The following is a 19,483-nucleotide window of genomic DNA, read 5'->3' on the forward strand; positions in this document are numbered from 1 at the left end:
GGAGGAGCGCTTTATACATAGAGCAAAGCCTTATAGCCCCAGATGATCAAAGCCCCAGGCAAACAGGTGAGAACTGTTCACTTAGAGGTCATCTATGGAGAGTCATCAAGGGCAGTTACAAAGCTTGCTAATTCTATTTGAGATTCCACACTAACCCAGAAAAAAAATATAGAAACCAAGAAGGGGCCTGTTAAGGGAAAGTGTCACATTTGGCTTCTTTCTGAAGCAGTTTTCAGCTCTTTGGCCACATTGCCTGATGAGACAGGCCCAACACTTGGGTCTTCAAGAGAGGATAAATTCCTAAGTAGAATGGAGACGATAATTCCAAGAGGAAATCTGGAAATCATGTGTCTGATTGCTTAGATGAGATGCCGAAATATGACAGGAGGACTTCCCGAAAGAATGTGGCGTAGAATAAGATGAGAGAGAGAAATCAAATTCTGTAGCAATCTTGTACACAATAAAGGCACAGAAGAAAGCAGCTTCATCTGAGACTTATCAACACACAAAGAATATCTATGAGGAAGAAATCTGATATCACTCTTACAGAAACTACAAAAATAAAAAAAGCTTACAGAACATTTGTTGAATGAATGAATGAATGAGAAACACAGTACTACATTCTAAGAAGCCTGGTATTCATCGAGAAAGAACGACATGCTGGGGGTGGTTGTCACTGACTATGAATGAATGCTGGCTATGCTGTGTTTCTGAGGCACATGTCCATGATATGCTAACTCACTGGCATTGTCCACTCTTGATTCATCTGGAAAACAGTACCTCCAGTAGAAGCCAGGAAAAAAATCAAAGGAATAGCTGAAGTTTCTAGTAATGCATACAATAAATAACAAATTCAAAAGGGAACTGTAAAATTATGCAGATATGTGCATTCTCAGAACCTCATGTATCAGTGGACAGTTCATGGAAAACTAAAGTGAATTTATTATTCATAACACAGGGTAAGAAGTACTGATTAACAACTCTTCAGAATAAAATATTAAAATTTATATAAGATGCAAGTATTATAAAATAGGAACAGAATTTTTTGAGGGGAAGGGATTAGATTGTATCTAAGACTTATTTTAGTCCTAAAATACATAAAATAATGTTTTCTAACACATAGTAGGAAATTAATAAATATTTGCTAAATAAGCCAATAAAGAAGAGAACAACAATCAAGATTTCAAAAATAAATGTAGAAAACACAGCTAGAGAAAAAGCAGACTTAGATGAGAAAGATTTTAAGTTCAAAAAATTTGACAAAAGTGATATGAAAATAAATATTAAAGATAAAATGGGGCCATTAAATATTTGACATTAAAATATACAGCATAATTCAACGGAAAATGAGGTGCATTCTAAAGTACAGGCTAATTGTAAATTAAAAATTAAACTAAGAACAGAAAAAACATAGCTAGTCACAGACAAGTCCACGGGGAATTTCTAGGGACAGTCGAACTTCCTGGACTAACAGCTTCCAGCTGAGGCAGCTGGCATCCATTCTTCCACGGCCAGGAACAAAGGGGGAGAGATCCATATGTTGTTCTTATGTTTGTCACCTTATGCTGGAACACGAAATGTCATATCTCTCATCTGCCATATCGCCCTTGCTTTCTCCATTCTTAGGAACCATTGTAGAAAGCTTGGGGCATCCTTGATTTCTACCTGCGCACGGCAAAACAGGTTGAGCCATCACCACCATTCTATCGTCTGCCAAAGCTATTCCAGCTTGTTGCCTTCAGAAAACTCTGGGCTCTCAGATCCCTGAAATGTTAATACACCCTGCCCCAAGGTTCATGAGCAGGGAAGGAGAAGCATGAAGAAAATCGCTGATGAAAAGGAACACTGGGAACAATATGTACTTTGTGCGCACAGGAAAGACATGGGCACATCTGCATATTGTACGAAGAGTACAGCCTAAACTTGTTGAACATCTCACACTAAATCAGGGATTCCCTCTGAGGATACTAACAAAGACTATCACTCAGATTTTTCTCTTTTCAGGCCCTTCCCAAGGGAGAGACAGAAAGTAATAAGGAACCATAATGATGTGACAAAAGAGAGTTTGATTTTCCCTCCCTAGATACTGAACTAAAATTCACTTTAGAGGGCTGAAGAGATGGCTTAGTAGGTAACATACTTGCTGCATGAGTGTGAGAATCTCATTTAGGATCCCTGAGTATCCACTTAAAGCCATCCGGTACATAATGCGCATCTGTAATCCAGCACTCCTACAGCACAGAGTGTTGGAATCAGAGACAGGGTAATCAGTGGAAGATCATGGGTCAACTATCTGCTGTATGCAGCAAAGAGTTCTTGTTCCAAAGAAGATGAAGATGGATAGCAAAGACCAACACCCAAGACTCTCTTATCTCTGTATGTCTACTATAGCACATGTATACCTACACACACACACACACACACACACACACACACACACACATACATACACACAGAGTGAGAGAGAGAGAGATACAGACAGACAGACATAGAGAGAGAGACAAAGATAGAGAGATAAAGAATAGATATTTTTAATGTAAAGAAAATTATATATTTCCTTTTAAATAATAAAAATTTAAGTGTTAGAACTAAGCAATGGCTCATCAATGTTATAAAGCTGTTAATAACAGGAATCAAAGTAGTAATATTTTACTCTTATAAAATGTCACAAAATTCAAGTCATAACTGGAATCCTGAATGATTTAAGTACTTTGTCTTTTTAATATGGGTTTAGTAACTTTAAAAATACATTAGCACAGGATTTCTCCAGATAGGCATCCATCATTCACTGCCTCACACAGTGGGGTTGCTGGCTGCATTGTCAATGTCACAGTGGTTGTTCTTGTCCTTGATCATTTGGATATGGCACCTGGACACCATTCAGGACCTGAGATGTTCTTGATAAGCAGATATTTATTGTTCTTTGAATTTGTTCCTTCAAAACCATAGTTACCCACCACTTAGCTCATTCATTGTGATCTATGTCTTGAGCTATAGTCCAGAAGATTAAAAAAAAATACCCCCCAAACAAACATCTGAATCATATAAACAGGGGGATCAGGATGAGAGAGACAGTTAGCAGCTAAGAGCGCTTGGTACTCTTACAGAGGACTTGTGCATGGTTCCCAGGACCCACATGGCTGCTCATCACTGCCTCTTACTCTAGTTCCAGGGGACTTTATGTTCTCTCTTGTGTACCAGACACACATGTGGCTACACATACATATAAAGAGGCAAACATTCATGTACATAAACAATCTTTTAAAAAGAAAGGAATGAAGTATGCATGGTCCACATCCGCAGCATCATCCTAAAAGTCATAGAAATCCATCCTTGCAGCTCTCATTGGCTTGAAGCTGGGAACAGTCTTCAAGTTTCACTGAAATCAGTTTGCCAGTCATTTGGCATATCTGTCCTTCTAAGGCCAGTCACACTAAAAGTCCAACAACATCAATGGCCCTGATTTTATATAGGAGTCTAACATAGCCTTCCTCTGATCTACAGACTTGAGTTCTGAAGGCAGAAAAAGATGAAACACTTTGCACTTTCTGTGTTTCTTGTGTTGGAAACTATCCATCACCTGCTGGGGGTATCTTTCTGTATGCTGTGAATGTGTTGCTCTGATTGATTTATAAGTGAAATGCTGATTGGCCAGTAACCAGGCAGGAAGTATAGAATAGGTGGGATAAGCAGAGAGGAGAATTCTGGGAGTAGAAGGCTGAGTCAGGAGATGCTGCTAGTCACTGCCATGAGTAACAACATGTAAAGATACTGGTAAGCCACAAGCCACGTGTCAAGGTATAGATGAATAGAAATGGGTTAATTTAAGATATAAGAACTAGATAGCAAGAATCCTGAGTCATTAGGCCAAACAGTTTAAATAATATAAGCATCTGTGTGTTTATTTGGGTCTGAGTGGCTGTGGGCCTGGGCAGGACTGGAGATAGCTCCAGCTATAATCACCTGCTTGAACTCTTCCTTGGTCATGTTTCCAAAGGGTTAACTACCACAGTGAAACTGTGCTTACCCTGACTGTGTTGCACATTGTTCCATTTAATAACTGTTGTTTTTCAAACTGATCTCCTTCATCCTTTCTCATGGAAGTCATGTAGCCCTCTGGGTCTTGACTTTCACTGGTACCACTGTGGTTCAAAATACTTTTATTAAATATTGGAGTATTTAAGGCTATTTCAAAGCCAACAGCAACCAGGGAGAAGTGAAAGATGGTTCAAAAAACCTGGGAAACCACATGCCGAAAACTCAGCTCCCAAGAGATCACTAATGTCTAATAATTTTTCTTTTAGATTTATTTCTTTTTTTTTTATGTGTATGAGTGTTTTGCTTGCATGTATGTCTATGTACGACATAAGCCTTGTGCCTTTAGTGTGGTGGGTATTGTGTTCCCTGAAATATTGTGTGTTCCCCGAAATAAACATATCTGGGGTCAGAGAACAGACATCCACTAGAAAAGAGCCAGAAATGGTGGCTAGAAAATGGGAAGAGTAAGCCATAACAGAAGTTGGGCAGTGGTGGTACACACCTTTAATCCCAGCACTTGGGAGACAGAGCTAGCCAGATCTCTGAGTTCAAGGCCACTTTAGAAGCAGCTAAGCATGGTGACCCATGCCTTTAATCCCAGGGAGTAGGGGCAGCAAGAAAAAGGTATATAAGACATGAGGACCAGGAACTAAAGAGGCAAAAGCATGTAGTTAGTTAAGCTTTGGAGCAACACAGTTCAGTTGAGATTCATGTGGAGGAGGACTCAGAAGCTTCCAGCCTGAGGAAACAGGATCACCTGAGGAACTAGCAAGGTGAGATAGCTGTGGCTTGTTCTGTTTCTCTGATCTTCCAGCATTCACCCCAATAACTGGTCTCAGGTTTGGTTTCATTAATAAGACCTTTTTATGTTTCCTATTACACCTTTAGAGATCAGAAGAGGGCATCAGATCCCTTGGAACTGAGTTATGAATTGGGAGCTATCATGTGAGTACTGGGAACTGAACACACAACAGTCTTAACCACTGAGCCATCTCTCCTGCCCTGATTTTGAGCAAGTTTATTTTAAAGCTGGGTGAGAAAGATTGATTGTGGTCATATAGGAGAATAGAAGAGTAAGAGAAAAGCATATAGATACCTGATTGCAGGAACTTAAAAAAAAAAAAAAAGGAAAACTTTACACTGTGAGGTTCTAAAATGAAGAGTAACTCAAGTTTAGACTTATTACAAGGCAAACCTGTCTGCAAAGGAAGAAATCAGGGGTGCCTAAGGAGAATAGAATCTTAAAATAAATTTGTGAAGAAAAAGACAGAACCAGACAGTGTTTAAAAACAGAATATTCAGTTACAGAAACTGGTGAATGATGGCTAGGCTCCTCCTAAATGTGACAGTAAAATTAAATCACAAGAAATAACATGGACAAATATGCATTTGTAGGAAGAAACCACTCTAACTGGTAATCTGTAGGTAATCCAATTGCTGATTGGAGTTCTTTCCAGGAAACCATGTCTGGAATGAGATTATAAGTAACAAGAGCAATCTGCTAAGAGAAAAGAATGTGTTAACAGAATGTTATGATTGGTAAGCACAGAGCCCAAAATTTAAAGATATGCACACAAATGATATTCAACATATCCCAACCATGATCTTATTAGATTTATCTGCTTTGTCCAAACATTCTACTTCCTTCATAGAGATGTTGTTCCTGCCCACATTCCTTAATGTTTATGTCCACCAATATCACCAAGTAATGTTTTTCCTGAAGTCTCAAATGTTATGACTTACTGTGTATAGAAATTTTATTACCTAGGACTTGAGAGATGGCTAAGTCATTAGGAACAATTGTTACTCTTGCAGAGAACTAAAGCATGACAAGTAATTCCATTATCAGGGAAGCTGACACACTCTTATATCCTCTGCTGGCACCTGTTCATACTTATGCACACCAGCATGCATATGCACACACACACACACACACACACACACACACACACACACACACGGATAAGATAAAAATCCAGGAAAAGAGATTTCATTACACTAAACTGACCAAGCTACTAGTCTTTAATCTGTTGTCAACCCTGTGCCTTGGAAACTTCCTCAACTAAGCTAAGTAAGGTTTTGATGAGCAAATGAATGTGTGAAAGCATGTTAAAAACGGCAATGCATCATCCAACCATCAAGATTGCCACTTCAGATCTCTGCAGTTCTGTGAATCATGTAGTTATTGCCTTAAGAAATTTTTAAATGTAAATTTCTAATGTCCAATGAAGTAGCAGAGACATTCTTTCTTGTGAGTGAGCAAGCCCCACAACACAAAAGAAAGTTTGCAAATCTTTAGGTTTGCAAAAATGTTATCCTGGGGTGGCTGTGCAGCTGCTATGACAAAGTGCTTCTGTGACCACTACTAAAGGGACATACCTGCAACAAAGATTGATCTTCTCCCAAACTCCATCTTCCCTGAAAACTGGGAAAGGTGCTGAAATAAATGACTGTCTTGGATGGAAGGAGCCCAGATTTCCAATTCACTGTTTCATTGACTTTTTTCTCCTCTTTGCAGCAGCTGGACAGAGTAGTTCTGATGAAGCCATTCTACATGGTGAGAAACTTCACGTCGCAAGAGTGTGACATTCTGACACCCCCCCCCACACACACACACTTTGATCCTTGTTCATTGGCCCCTTTGATCTCTGAACAGTATATACAAGGTTCACTAATCAGTACTTTCCTTCATTTTTTGGTTCTTGGTCTGGTGAGTGCTTACATTTAAATCATTGACTGGAATAGGTGAGTATGTATGGTGTACTTCCTCTTCCATTGGTGCTTGTGTTTTTCAAAGACAGAAAGAATGAAAGGGCCTTTTAATTTTCAATTATGTTTTTATTAAGAGCAGAGTTAAGCAACAAAGTGCATATCACTACTGTGGGTATGATGGTATTTCTTTCTCTTCAAAGCATTTAGTTCACTTTCTAGGGAGAATAATATGATGGAATGGAAGTATTGTGCCTGTTTTCACTTTCCCCAAAATCACACAGAATGGACACAAAACCCCTTCATCTCATATGCCGAGAGAAATGTTCCTGTGGGAGGCTTAGTGCCACTTCATCTAAGTACTAAGGGTCCCCTGCTCTCAGAGACTCTATATTTTGGCAGGTAATTAGCCTGCCACTGTCAAAAGAACCAAGTAGTCAAAGAAAATTAAATAACAAATGGTATATGAAGAATACCACTAATCAATAATTATCCAGCTTTGAACCTTGTAAACTACAATAAGAAGTTAACTGGTAATACATATTCACTGGTGAGCTAGTGGCACAAATGGTATGGGAGCAACCAACCACTTTTTGCTTGGACTTAGGGCCCACTCTTTAAGACTGAACCCATGCCTGGCATTGTTAAATAGGAGACAAGCCCTTGGCTTCTAAGTCATAGGCCCTAGGGGAAAACCAATAGTATTGCTGTACTAAATGGATACAATGAACTTCCCTCTAAGTTCTTATGTTTATAATCATAGATTAGTGCTTTCATCAACCCTATCAGAGAAGCTTCTTTTTACAGTAGATGGTGATTAATATGGAAACACATAAACAGCCAACATATAGAGAATAAGAGGCTAGTCTGCTCGGCTCTAAATGGAACATTTTTGTTGCACATCTTGCCCACAAGACTTGGATTTTCATGGAAGATGATGTGGAAAGATTGTACTAGTTAGAAGGAGAAGTGAGCACAATATTTGCAGGCATGATACCACAGTTGCACACATGAACTCACAGTGGCTGGAATTGAATGCACAAGACTCACAGAAGATCGAGCCAGCCAAAATTCTAGTGTGGATGTGGAAGTGGCTCATGAAATCTTATCTGTGGGTGAGAAGCTACTGGCAGTTGATGACTGTTGGGGAAAGTAGAGTCAGTTTTCTTCAGGGATGTGGGCCCTGAAAAGCTCTACATGCTTCAGTAGATGGTCCCATAACCATTCACACACAGGGAGCAATGAATAGTCTCAGTGAGGTTGTTTGTTTGTTTGTTTGTTTGTTTGTTTGTTTTTAAGACCAGACACACTAATTTGGAAGCAGATGTGATGGTGGAGGTCAGCAGGAATTGGAGAAGAGGGAATTAGAGTGGACTTAATCAAAACATATCAAATTTAAAATGTAAGAAAGCATTCTAGAAATACGCAGAGTGGGGTTTCAGAAAGGGAGAGAACCAGTGACAATTGCATAATTAGCAGGGGTTTCTTAACTAGGCTTTATTGGGTCAAAAGTATTCCAGAAAGTTTGAGCTGTATGCCACGTACTGGAGATGGAAGTGTGGAACAGCAAGTCCTGGGCTGGTTATCCAAAGTAACTAAGGAGTTAGCAAAAGTTGGTATACTCCTCAAAAGTAAATAAGCAACAGAATTAGACATGGCTAGTTTGGGTTCTGAACTTCATTTTATTTTATTATGAGCTACTTTTAGTAAAACAAGCAATTTATTTCAAGCATTGGTAGTTGCAATATTATTATGTCTGATAATGGACCTATTATTATTTGGCTGTCAAAATGTGTTAAATAAAACAGCTTGTGCCCTTTCTTTAGTCTGCCCTCATTTCCTTCTCTGCGTGAATTTGAAATTTCAATAATAATCCAGACAAATGTCAGAAGAAGGCTTCCAATATGCACCCATTTTTTTTGTACCATGCCTACCCTTTACGAATATGTAAAGAATTAACTTGGAGCTGAGTATGATAGTTCATACATATGATCCTTGCACATTAGAAGGTAAGACAGGAGAATTGAGCACTTGAGGCAAGTCAAAGCTACAACATGAGAAAGACATACAAACAAAACCAAGACTCAGTCGCTGTTACCCATTAATCTCTCATCCTCCAATCATTTTTTAGATTTATTTTTCCTATTTTGTGTGTATGTATGAGTGTCTACATAGATGAATGTGCTCTATGTGACTTTCTGGTGCCCATGGAAGCCAGAACAGGGTGTCAGATCTCCTGGAACTGGAGTTACAGACTTTTGTGAGCTGTCATGTGGGTACTGGGAACCGCCTGGGTCTTCTGCAAAGGCAGCATGTACTCATGATCACTGAACCATCTCTTCATCCCCTTATCCTTTAATTTTTTGATGAGAGAGAAAAATGAAAGCAGATTTCAGCAGTACTGGATTCTTCCATGTGATACACTGTCTTCTATTCAACCTCAGATCCACTGATAGCAGAGGAGACTGCCATGATGACAGGAGAGTCACTGAGACTGCCCCACCTGTTTCTAAGGTGGCCTGAGTATTTACACCTTTACTAAGGGGAAAAACGATAAACCCCATATTTCTATGTGAAGAATTGAAGCAAAATCACCTCTATGCTTTGATGGAATCATGTCATCATGCAATTGTATCTGGGGTAGAAACAAACCTGAACTTCTCCTGTCAATTATATCAGTGTTCAGATGAGCAGACCAAGACCAGCACAATTTCGTGGTTTTGTGGAACTTCCTGACTAATGGTTCCCATTCTATTCTTCCCCCTAGACTAAGATTTCCTCTTTTGTTAAAAAAGAGTTGTAGCTCTGAAGCTCTAGTCTACTTTAGATTCCATGATGTCCTCCTGTATGAATCTTGGAGAGAAGAAATCAAAGCCTAAGAGACAGACCACTGTATTCTAATTTCAGTTTCTGAAGGACCACACTAAGCGGGCCTGCTGTGGTTCCAATGGTAAGTGCTAAATGGCAGAGCAAGTTAAAGCCCTGGTTGTTTGCCGCTGGAGGTAAAAATACATCTGTAGGTCTCAGCCAAGTTCCTGTGGATCTCTGTCCACATCCCCAAAATACCACATAGAGTTGGCAAGAATGAGCTATATGGCCAAATGAGGCCCAGATCTTGAATTGCTAGAGTGTTTCGAGTAAAGAACAACATACAATGGAAAGCTGTCATGCTCAAGTATGTCATGCTATCATCCTAAAGTTCTGGAATCTTCCCTTTTTCTGCTTCTTGCAACTCAACTCTGTCAAATCACAAAAATGCATTTTATCTTTAGTAATCTTTAGTAATAACCCAAAACCCAACTATTCATCTACACATTGCTTTTTCTTTCCCCCAAATCTTTTCCAGGGTGATGATGTATGAAGAATATAAACTTATCTAAAAATTGTTTATTGTAGGCTGCACAGCTAGAATTTCAGCATTTATCCCAAAGAATTTCAGCATTTTTCCCTTGTAGTTTATAGTTGTCATGGGGCCATTTTCCTTTCTGAAGCAAGCTTCAGTGAGACGCTTGCCTTCTTTGCTGGTTGGGTTCTTTTAGAGAGACTGGCATATTTTTGGAAGCAGTGAATATAATTTTAGCATATTGGTTGAAAAGGAGTGAGTGTTGCTGTCAAGACATATGATTTTAAGATGTTTAAATAGGTGCTGGGGATGCAGTTCTGTGATAGAGTACCTGCCTACTATTTGGGAGGCCTGGGTTTGCTCCTGAAATCCCAGGGAGACTGAGACCATAGGAATTAGGCAAGACTGGGCAATTCGGCAAACCCCTGTATCAAATTTTTAAATATGAAAAAAAGTTCTAGAAATACAGCTGAGGGAGACTGCTTAAGTACTATGCACTAAGCCCTAGCTAGGTTCCTCCAGTACCACAAATACACATAAAAACTAATATTTTTATATGAACTGTATAGCTTTTAGGAAAAGTATTTTTATGTTGAAATATTATATAACAATATACTTATATTTGTACATGTTTCATAGACTATATAACACATGCTTATAGATTATAAGTATATATTTCATATATTACATATTAATACAAAATATATATTTATATAAATTACACATTACATAGAATATTTCAATATATTTGCATATGTTTGTGCATTATCTGTATGTTTGTTTTAAATAATTTGATACATACTATGATATTTTTACTGACTAGTGCATTATTTATATAAAATATTAGTAAATATATGATATAAATGAAGCAAACAATTATTGTGAAGATTAAATGAACATTTTCATTTTCTGAAATACGCTTAATGGTTTTATTTTCTTACTAAAGTGAAAGTTGAATGCTTGATTCTGAGCAATTTTGCTTAGTATGCACTTGTCGAGAATAGAATTTGGGAGTGGTAAGAAACCATCTGATGATTTTGATGAAGGAGAGAATGAAGTGAGTTAATGAGAAATTCTGCTCCTGTATAATTAAGGGTGGCCTGTATAGAGAAGAAAAGGCACTTTGCTATAGGGTTTTTGAAGCAGGAAAGACCAATATGTGAGAGGTGAGGGATGGGCAATGCCACTCTGGCCAACGTGGGGACTTGTAGACTCCTAGAGGGAGTCCCTCACTTCTGTTCCTCCCCTCAACCTGATGCTTCTAGGGAGAACACTGCTAATTGTAGAGTGGAAAGGCAGGCATGCATAATGCAGTATCGGAACTGGAAAGAAACTTCCCCATGCACATAAGTTCCTATGCAAATGTTTCTGATGAGAGCAAATCAATCAGGCTGAGACTGAAAATATCTAGTCTGAAAAGCAGATTTCAAATATTATATGTTAATTCTAGAGATATAAATACCCACTAAAATGACTGAAATGGACTATAAGATGATGTCTCCATTTCAGAAAAGCGACAACTCTTAAGGTCATTACATTTTGGAGCTGGGAGGAAATTATATAACTGTAGTTAATTATCTATAGTTTCCTGTTTATAAAATGGAGATAGTGTCAATTTAGCTCAGAAAGCCTTTGGAAATTATAAATTATTTGTGAAATAATTATAAACTATTATGCAAATATGAAGTGCAAGACAAATGCTTAATAATATTCTGTTGTTCCACATGCCAAGCTACCCACTGAGTACTCGCTAAGAAACCCCTGTTAAGCTAGGAGTAGTTATTTGAAATTGTTTTCTCTGTAAATAAAGCAGGACAGTATGTAGAGGAAGGCAGCATGCACCCTTGAGGGACATTTTCATAATTCAGGAAACATGAAATTCATGGATTCTTTTGACACCTTCCCTCCAACACCCGAATTTCCCAAACAAAACTGAAATTAAATTTGAAAGCTGTGCTGTCAGAGAGGAAAGAAGATTGGAGGCCAGAGGGCACCTTCTCCTTGATTTCTCCCTCCCTCCCTTCCCCTCCCTCTTTGTACTTTTTTTTATTGATTTATCTTATTCTTTGACAACTTGCCCACGTGTTCATAATGTTCACTCCCACACTCACCCATCTCCTTCCTCCCCTGTTTCACCCCATTCTACTCTTCCAATCTCTCCCTCACATCCTCGGCTGTTGTCTTTTTGTTTTGTAACCAACTGGCTTTAACCAGGACTGTTTGGAGTTATCCTCTGTAGTGTGGTGGGCTAACTAAACATATAACTTGGAATACTGGAAGTGTAAACAGAAATTGTGCTGTGTTACTGCCCCCATCTAAACATGCAATTGGACTCACCAACATGAAGAGCGAGTGGGTGAGGTGAGCATTGAATAGTGGTGGTTAATCTCTCTTAGAATATTGTCACACGCCAATTTACAGGGCATCCCAAGTGGAGAGCTCAGTTATATTGGAAAACTGACTGTTCCAGCTCAAGTGTTCAGGAATAGCCTAGCCTTTGAAAGGTACAGCTGGTCCCTCAGATGAAATTAACAACCTAGTTCTAAGCACCAAGTTACGGTCGACAGCAAATATAATTTCCTACTTTGAGAGGCCCACAAAAGCCAGGTCTTCCACTTTTGAGCCATTTGTCATCTGGCCTCCTTAAGGATGCTCTCAAAGCATTCTGCTGATAATGAGGGGTCTGGACCCTACAGCTTGGTCTCTTTTACTTGGAAGGAACTGAAGGGAGAGCCTGTTGGTGCCTCTCCAGTGCAGAACAAATTGCAAGATACATTCACTGTGGCTCTAAAGCACTGGAAGGAGACCAGAGTGAACAATCTCTGTTCTGTCAGGATTTTTAGTTTGTAGATAGTAGCATGGTTAACATGTGTTCTATGGAGTCAGGTGGGCCAGGATTGAATCCTTTTCTGCTGTTTAACAAGCGGTGTGGTCTTAAACATTTGTGTCATTTAAATTCCTGAAACTTCACTTTCTTTTTTCTATAAAATAAGAATTGTTAGTACTGCAAAAACCAACCCCAAGGTCATTGTAAGTACTGTATGTGATGACAGTAATGTCCTTTCTCTAGTTTCCAACATCAGAGCTCATCTCAACAACCATTTGATATTAGCATTATCATGGGACTACAACAGTCTAAAACCCTTTGACCACTTGTATTTCTGAACTCAGTAGTCTTCATATATGGGAAGTGAAAAATAGACCATGGCCTCAATCAGAAAGCATCCACAATAAGAACTATGGTAGACTAGACTTCATCATAAAATCAAAGACAAGATTTGTGAATTTTGGAAATTTTGATATGTTAGACTTCAAATGATGTATATTTTAAATTTTACTCAAAATGAAACCCTGTTAACAATTTAATCACAAATACTTATCACCTTCTCTCTTGAAATTGCTCCCAGCACTGTTCAGTGCATCTCTACACAGTGACACCCTTCTCACCCGGTAAGGTTCATCTGACTCACTTCTTATCAACACAGTTTAAGGTCTGCCTTAAGAGCTCTATATTTCAGTATTTGTGAAAGAGGAACCTAAATATTTAATTTTTTAAAAAACCTATACACACAAACACGGTCGTAGATTACATCTGGAAAACAATGCATCATCACACATCCTGTTGACAAGTGGCCTGTGCACCCTCTTGACATGCACTCTGGGGTGTCAGGAGACATTCTTCCAGCAGCCTTTGACCACAGGGATAGGCGAGACAGGCTGTCACAAATGGTAGCAATCTTCCCCCTTGCTCCTCCTCTCTGCTACCCTAATATCTGGCCAGCCAGGTTGCTCCTTCATTATTATCAAGTCTAGTTCACTAGAGAATGTACCCCAGGCTGGCCTTTGAACCCTACATCTTCCAGCCTCCAGCTCTGAAGAGCTACCATTTACAGGCAGGGACACACAGCTGGCTGTTCTGGCAGAGGCTCTAGTGTAGACCTGGCTTTACTCCCTCCTCCCCTTTGTCACTGGCAGTTTCTCTACAGCTCCCCTACCTTGTTTCTCCTCTTTCTACCCACATCTCATCCTTCTAATGAATTGCCTAAAAAAATATGATTCTCAAAGTCCATACATTGCTTTCAAAGACCACAGAGGAGATGACTCTGCCATGAACTTGACAAGAGCTTACATCAGGGTTTCTGGGTTCTGATGTTGAACTTGCCCTTCCCTAGTCAGCTGAGACGAAGTTACAGAATAAAAGGATTTTTATACACCAGGAAGACTCACATCCCCAAGAAGTTAGTCTATAATGTTTCTTGAGGATTAACACAGTATATTATCATATGATAAAAAAATTAGCAACAAACAAGAGGAAAATAGTAGAAAATACATATGGAGACACCATTTGACATTAATTCATGTACAGTCATTGAATAAATGAGTCCCTACATAGACCAGAAATGTATGTCTTGAATGACCTTAACAATTAAGGAAAAGAAAACTTCTCTAGGCTACAGTTCTATGAAATAGACAGCTACATATAGATTTTCTACTCTGACTACTAGTTAGTTAAACTGTATCTTTTGTTTTTGTTTGTTTGAGACAAAGTTTCACTGTGTAACCCTGGCTATGTGCAAATCCTCCATGTAGCCCAGACTGGCCTTGTTAAGGCAATTCTGCTCCTCTGTCCTGAGTGCTAAAATTACAGACATTACCACCATGCCCAGTTTGCATTACATTTTCAAAAAAGCATTATTTTGAGACAATTTCAGAGTTATAGAAAAGTTTCACAAATTAAACAGAAAATTTTAGTACTTTTTCTTCATTCATATATACATAAGTACATACTTCATAAGTGTAAATTCTATATCTTGTAGTAATATCATTAATGTATTTGTAGTTCTTATTATAGTTTCACATAGTTATATAAGTAATCTACTATAATTATTACCTATATATTATAAGGAAGTATTTTTATAACATATAAGATACCTTAGTTTTTTTCCCTTGATTTTTTTGAATTAGCACAAATAGTAACAGGTTTTATTTCAGCATTTTTGTGCATACTTTATTTGGGTTTGTCCTCCTCTCAAATTCCTCCCCCTACCCCTGTACCCCTGTACCCTTATATCCCTGTACCCCTATATCCCTGTACCCCTGTATCCCTGTACTCCTGTACCCCTGTATCCCTGTACACCCCTGTACCCTTGTATCCCTGTATCCCTGTACTCCTTTCAACTTTTTTTCTTCAATCCTCAGAGTTCCCCTTTGCACTGTTATGTCATGTATATTCTATTATCCTCCCAACTCTCTTTCATTAAATTCTTTCTTTCCCTCATAGTCCCTTTTGGAGTTCATGGACTATACCCACACTCATACCCACATAAATACATGAATGTAAAAATTAAAAGTTAGGATTTGCCCATGAGAGAGAGGATGCAATGTTTATCTTTCTGAGCCTGGGTTATCTCACTTTATATAATAAATTTCAATCATACTAATTTTCCTGTAAATTTCATTTCTCTTTATTGCTGAATAAAATTTCATTATATTTATGTACTATGTTTCATTAACCATTTATCTGTTGATGACCACCTGGGCCGGCTCTATATCCTTGCTATTGTGAATAGAGCAAGAATTTTGAATGTTTGTGGAAGTATCCTTGTGGTTATTTGGGTATATATCTAGCAGTGGGAGAGAGAGATAGGGGAGAGAGAGAGAGAGAGAGAGAGAGAGAGAGAGAGAGAGAGAGAGAGAGAGAGAGAGAGATTGTATATAAGTGTGCTTACCCATATATGCACAAGTAAAGGGTAGAGTTTAATGCAAGGTGTCTTCATCTGTCTTTAATCATCTTATTTTTGAGACAGGGTCTCTCACAGACAGGGTCTCTATGAACTTAGAGCTGACCATTGCTGGCTAACAAGCCATGGGGATTTGCCTGTCTCTGCCCATCACTGAGTAGGGATATCAGGCTTGTGGCCATACCATGTTGGAATGGCGAGCATGTGTCACCACTCCCAGAACAAAAATGTTGCACATCTGAACTGGGTCCACATGCTTGCACTGAGTCATCTCCCTAGACCTAGATCTTATAGTGCTGTTCTCCCTAGCTTTCTGGCAGGTGGTAAGTTAAGGGGTGTGTTTAATTTTGAGTTTATTTTTGTGCAAGGTGAGAGAAATGGAGCTAATTTTATTCTGTTGGTGGATATAAAGTTAGCAAGTGCCATTTCTTGAACTGGCTATGTCTTTCCAGTGTTTGCGGTTGACATTTTTGTGAAAAATGAGGTGACTAAAACTGTGCAGGTTGATTTCTGGTCCTCTATTTGATTTATTCATCATCATGTCTGGGATAGTGCCACTACCATGTTATCTTTGTCATGATAGTTCTGTAGTGTTAGCTGAGGTCACATAGTGTAAGTAGTTTGCTGTGTAGGCAGCACATTAGTTGGCTTTCCTTTAGAGAAATCCCATCAAGTCTTATTTTTGTTCTCTCCAATGCTTTTATTTTTTTATTGGTGGCTTCATATTTTGGATTTCTTCCATCCAATATCAGGATTTCACAGGCACAGCATCTACTCTGACATCTTGCAGTCCCCACTTTATTTTCTGATTCATAAGCTAATATATCATATAAATCATGCTTTTCTGTTTCCTAATAATTCAACGTGCATTTTATATTAACATAAACTGTCTATTTATTACCAATAGCACAGCTATTAAATAAAATGCAGTACTTACACATTTTTTAAACTAATCTATTTCTACCCCAAACTTTGCACTTATGATCTTCCCTGCAGTGTTCCAATAAGGGTATATAGTCATCCTGTTCTTCAACATAGAAGAATCCCTCTGCTGTAGCTTATCTTCTCCATGATACTGGCCTTTTTAGTGAATGCACATCAGTGACTTTATAAACCATTTCTTCCCTTTGATTTTCTGCTAGTTCCTCATGGGACTCCCTTTGTCCTGATCATGTGTCATTTTGGGGAGCTCTTCTACACTCTCTGTCCCTGAGCCCTTCCCTGGGGATATCTACTTTAATCACCTGGCCAGAGAGCTGCTATTTCTTTTTTTATAGTTAGTTATACCTCCTCAGAACTATGAAGAAACAGTGACTCCGGGAAGTCCCTTTAAGGCCATCAGTCATTTTCCTTTAGATTCAGTAACAATGATTAACCATGTGTGTGTGTGCATGTGTGTACACACACACACACACACACACACACACACACACACACACACCAAAAAGCAAAAGCAAACAAACAACATAATAAAACAAAATCTTTACCATGAGATGAAAAAAAGAGCAGTGATTTCCCAAACTGACTACATCTTCTACAATGATAGATTAATATTCTGCAAAAACAAAACAAAAACAAACAAAAATGCCAACCTCCCCCTCAAAAACCAGAAAACAGTTCCTTTGTCTTTTGTTTTTCTCTTTATCTACAGAGCCACTAATGTATTCAAGAGTTCACATTCTTTTCCAATGAGTTTTCTTTGTTATTTTAAATTATATTTTCTCATTTTTGGTGACAATCCCATTTTTTTTTACTTAACTTTAAATCTATAATGGATGACAATTACATCTTAGATTTGTTAATCATTCCAGATTTTCATAGTATTTCATTATAACTAATTTGATGGAAATTTTATTAAAAGCCTTGTTTCAAAAACAAGCAAACAAAAAGACGCAAACTTTAGTGTGACAAAGTCATGAACTTATGAAAACATCTTAGAGAGTGATTTCTAGATTCTTCATTGTCCAGCATTCCATTGCTATGACAAAATTCCAAAAACAAGCAAAGGAGGACAGGCTCATGTTGACCCACAGTGTCAGAGTTTTCCTTGCAGGGTCACTTGACTCGGTTATTTCTGGTGTGAACACCACAGTGGAGAACATGTAGTGAAGAAAGACACAGAACAGAGAGGGAGGGGAAGGGGTGGGTAGAGAGAGGGCTAGAGAGGAAAAGGAATGGAGCACAAACATGTAAGAGACATGGGTGGTCTTTCAACATGTGCACCTTTTTGATGGATACTTCAGATCCAAACTATAACTGACTTTAAATTAGAAACCAGTTTTCTTTTGTTTTTGTATATGTGTATGTATGTATGCACAGTGTGTGTGTGCGTGTGTGTGCGTGCGTGTGTGTGTATGTGTGCATGTGTATGTATATAAATGTATGGTGTGGTTTTGTGTGAATGTGTGGGTGGATGTGTACATGGGCTGTGTGTATGTATGTGTGTGTGTGTGCACACACGCGCAGCTAGTGCACATGCATGTGAAGGTCATGGATAGACATCAGATATCTCTCTCTCATTCACTCATTATCTTATATATTGAGTCAGGGTTTTGAATTTTTATCCAGAATTTACAGATTTAGCTAGTGCAGCTAGTCAGATACTTTGGGGAGCCCCAGTGTCAGCCTCCTTTGCTTGGGATTGTAGGTTGCCTGCCAAACCCACCCTGCATTTATGTGGATGCTGGAGATCCAAAGTTGGGTTCTTAAGTGTATATATCACATACTTTTACCTGTGGAGCCTTCTCCCCAGTACCTAGAAATAAATATATTAAGATTCAGTATCATTTGTTGATCAGCAGTATGCTAATGTTTCAGTTCACAGGAATATTAATAACACTCAGAAAACTATCTCAGAATATAGACATTTGTAATTGTTGTATTCATTTTGTCAAATTCTTCAGTTTTACAAGTAAAACAAATATTTGTGTATATATTTACTTAACAATATGTGTATCATATTGCAAATTGCATTGTATGAGATTATATTATTCTAAATTCTTATAGTCATGTAAACATGTGTGAGATTTTGTATATAAGCTTGAATACATAAAATGTATTTATTCATGAGGAGAAACACAAGAGCATAGTGGCTCTAAGGCATCATAAAGTAAGCTATATTCTTTGTTTTAATTATTTGTGTAACTCATCACTTAAGTCATAGAATATATAGTGAATTCTGAACCATCTTTGTCTTTAAAAATTTTAGATTATTTTTGGAAGAAAGTTAAATTTCTCCTATTCAAATAGGTATTATATTTATTCAGTCTTCTTAAGATATTAAATCTAATATTAAATATTAAATTTAATTTTTATCAATGCCAAAATGTTGACTCAGGACTTGAGGTTAGCAATTTGTGAGCAACTCAAGGAGAACTGTATAATGGATTTAAAATGAAACCTAAAAAATAATCGTAAATTATAAAATCTATATAGTAATTCTACATATGCCAAAAGAAAAACAAACCTGGTGCGGTAGCACAGGGCGGGAAGGTCAGAATTTGAAAGGATGAGGGCAGAAGGAACAAATCTGTGAGGCAAACCTAGGATAACCTTACTTTATAAACAATAAACAAAAATTTAAAAAGCTCTAAAACCATGGGCATAATTAAACAGAATAACTAATCAAGAGTCAAGACCTTCATAATGACCT

The sequence above is a fragment of the Onychomys torridus genome, chromosome 1, assembly GCF_903995425.1.
Source record: "Onychomys torridus chromosome 1, mOncTor1.1, whole genome shotgun sequence".
Classification (NCBI taxonomy): Eukaryota; Metazoa; Chordata; class Mammalia; order Rodentia; family Cricetidae; genus Onychomys; species Onychomys torridus.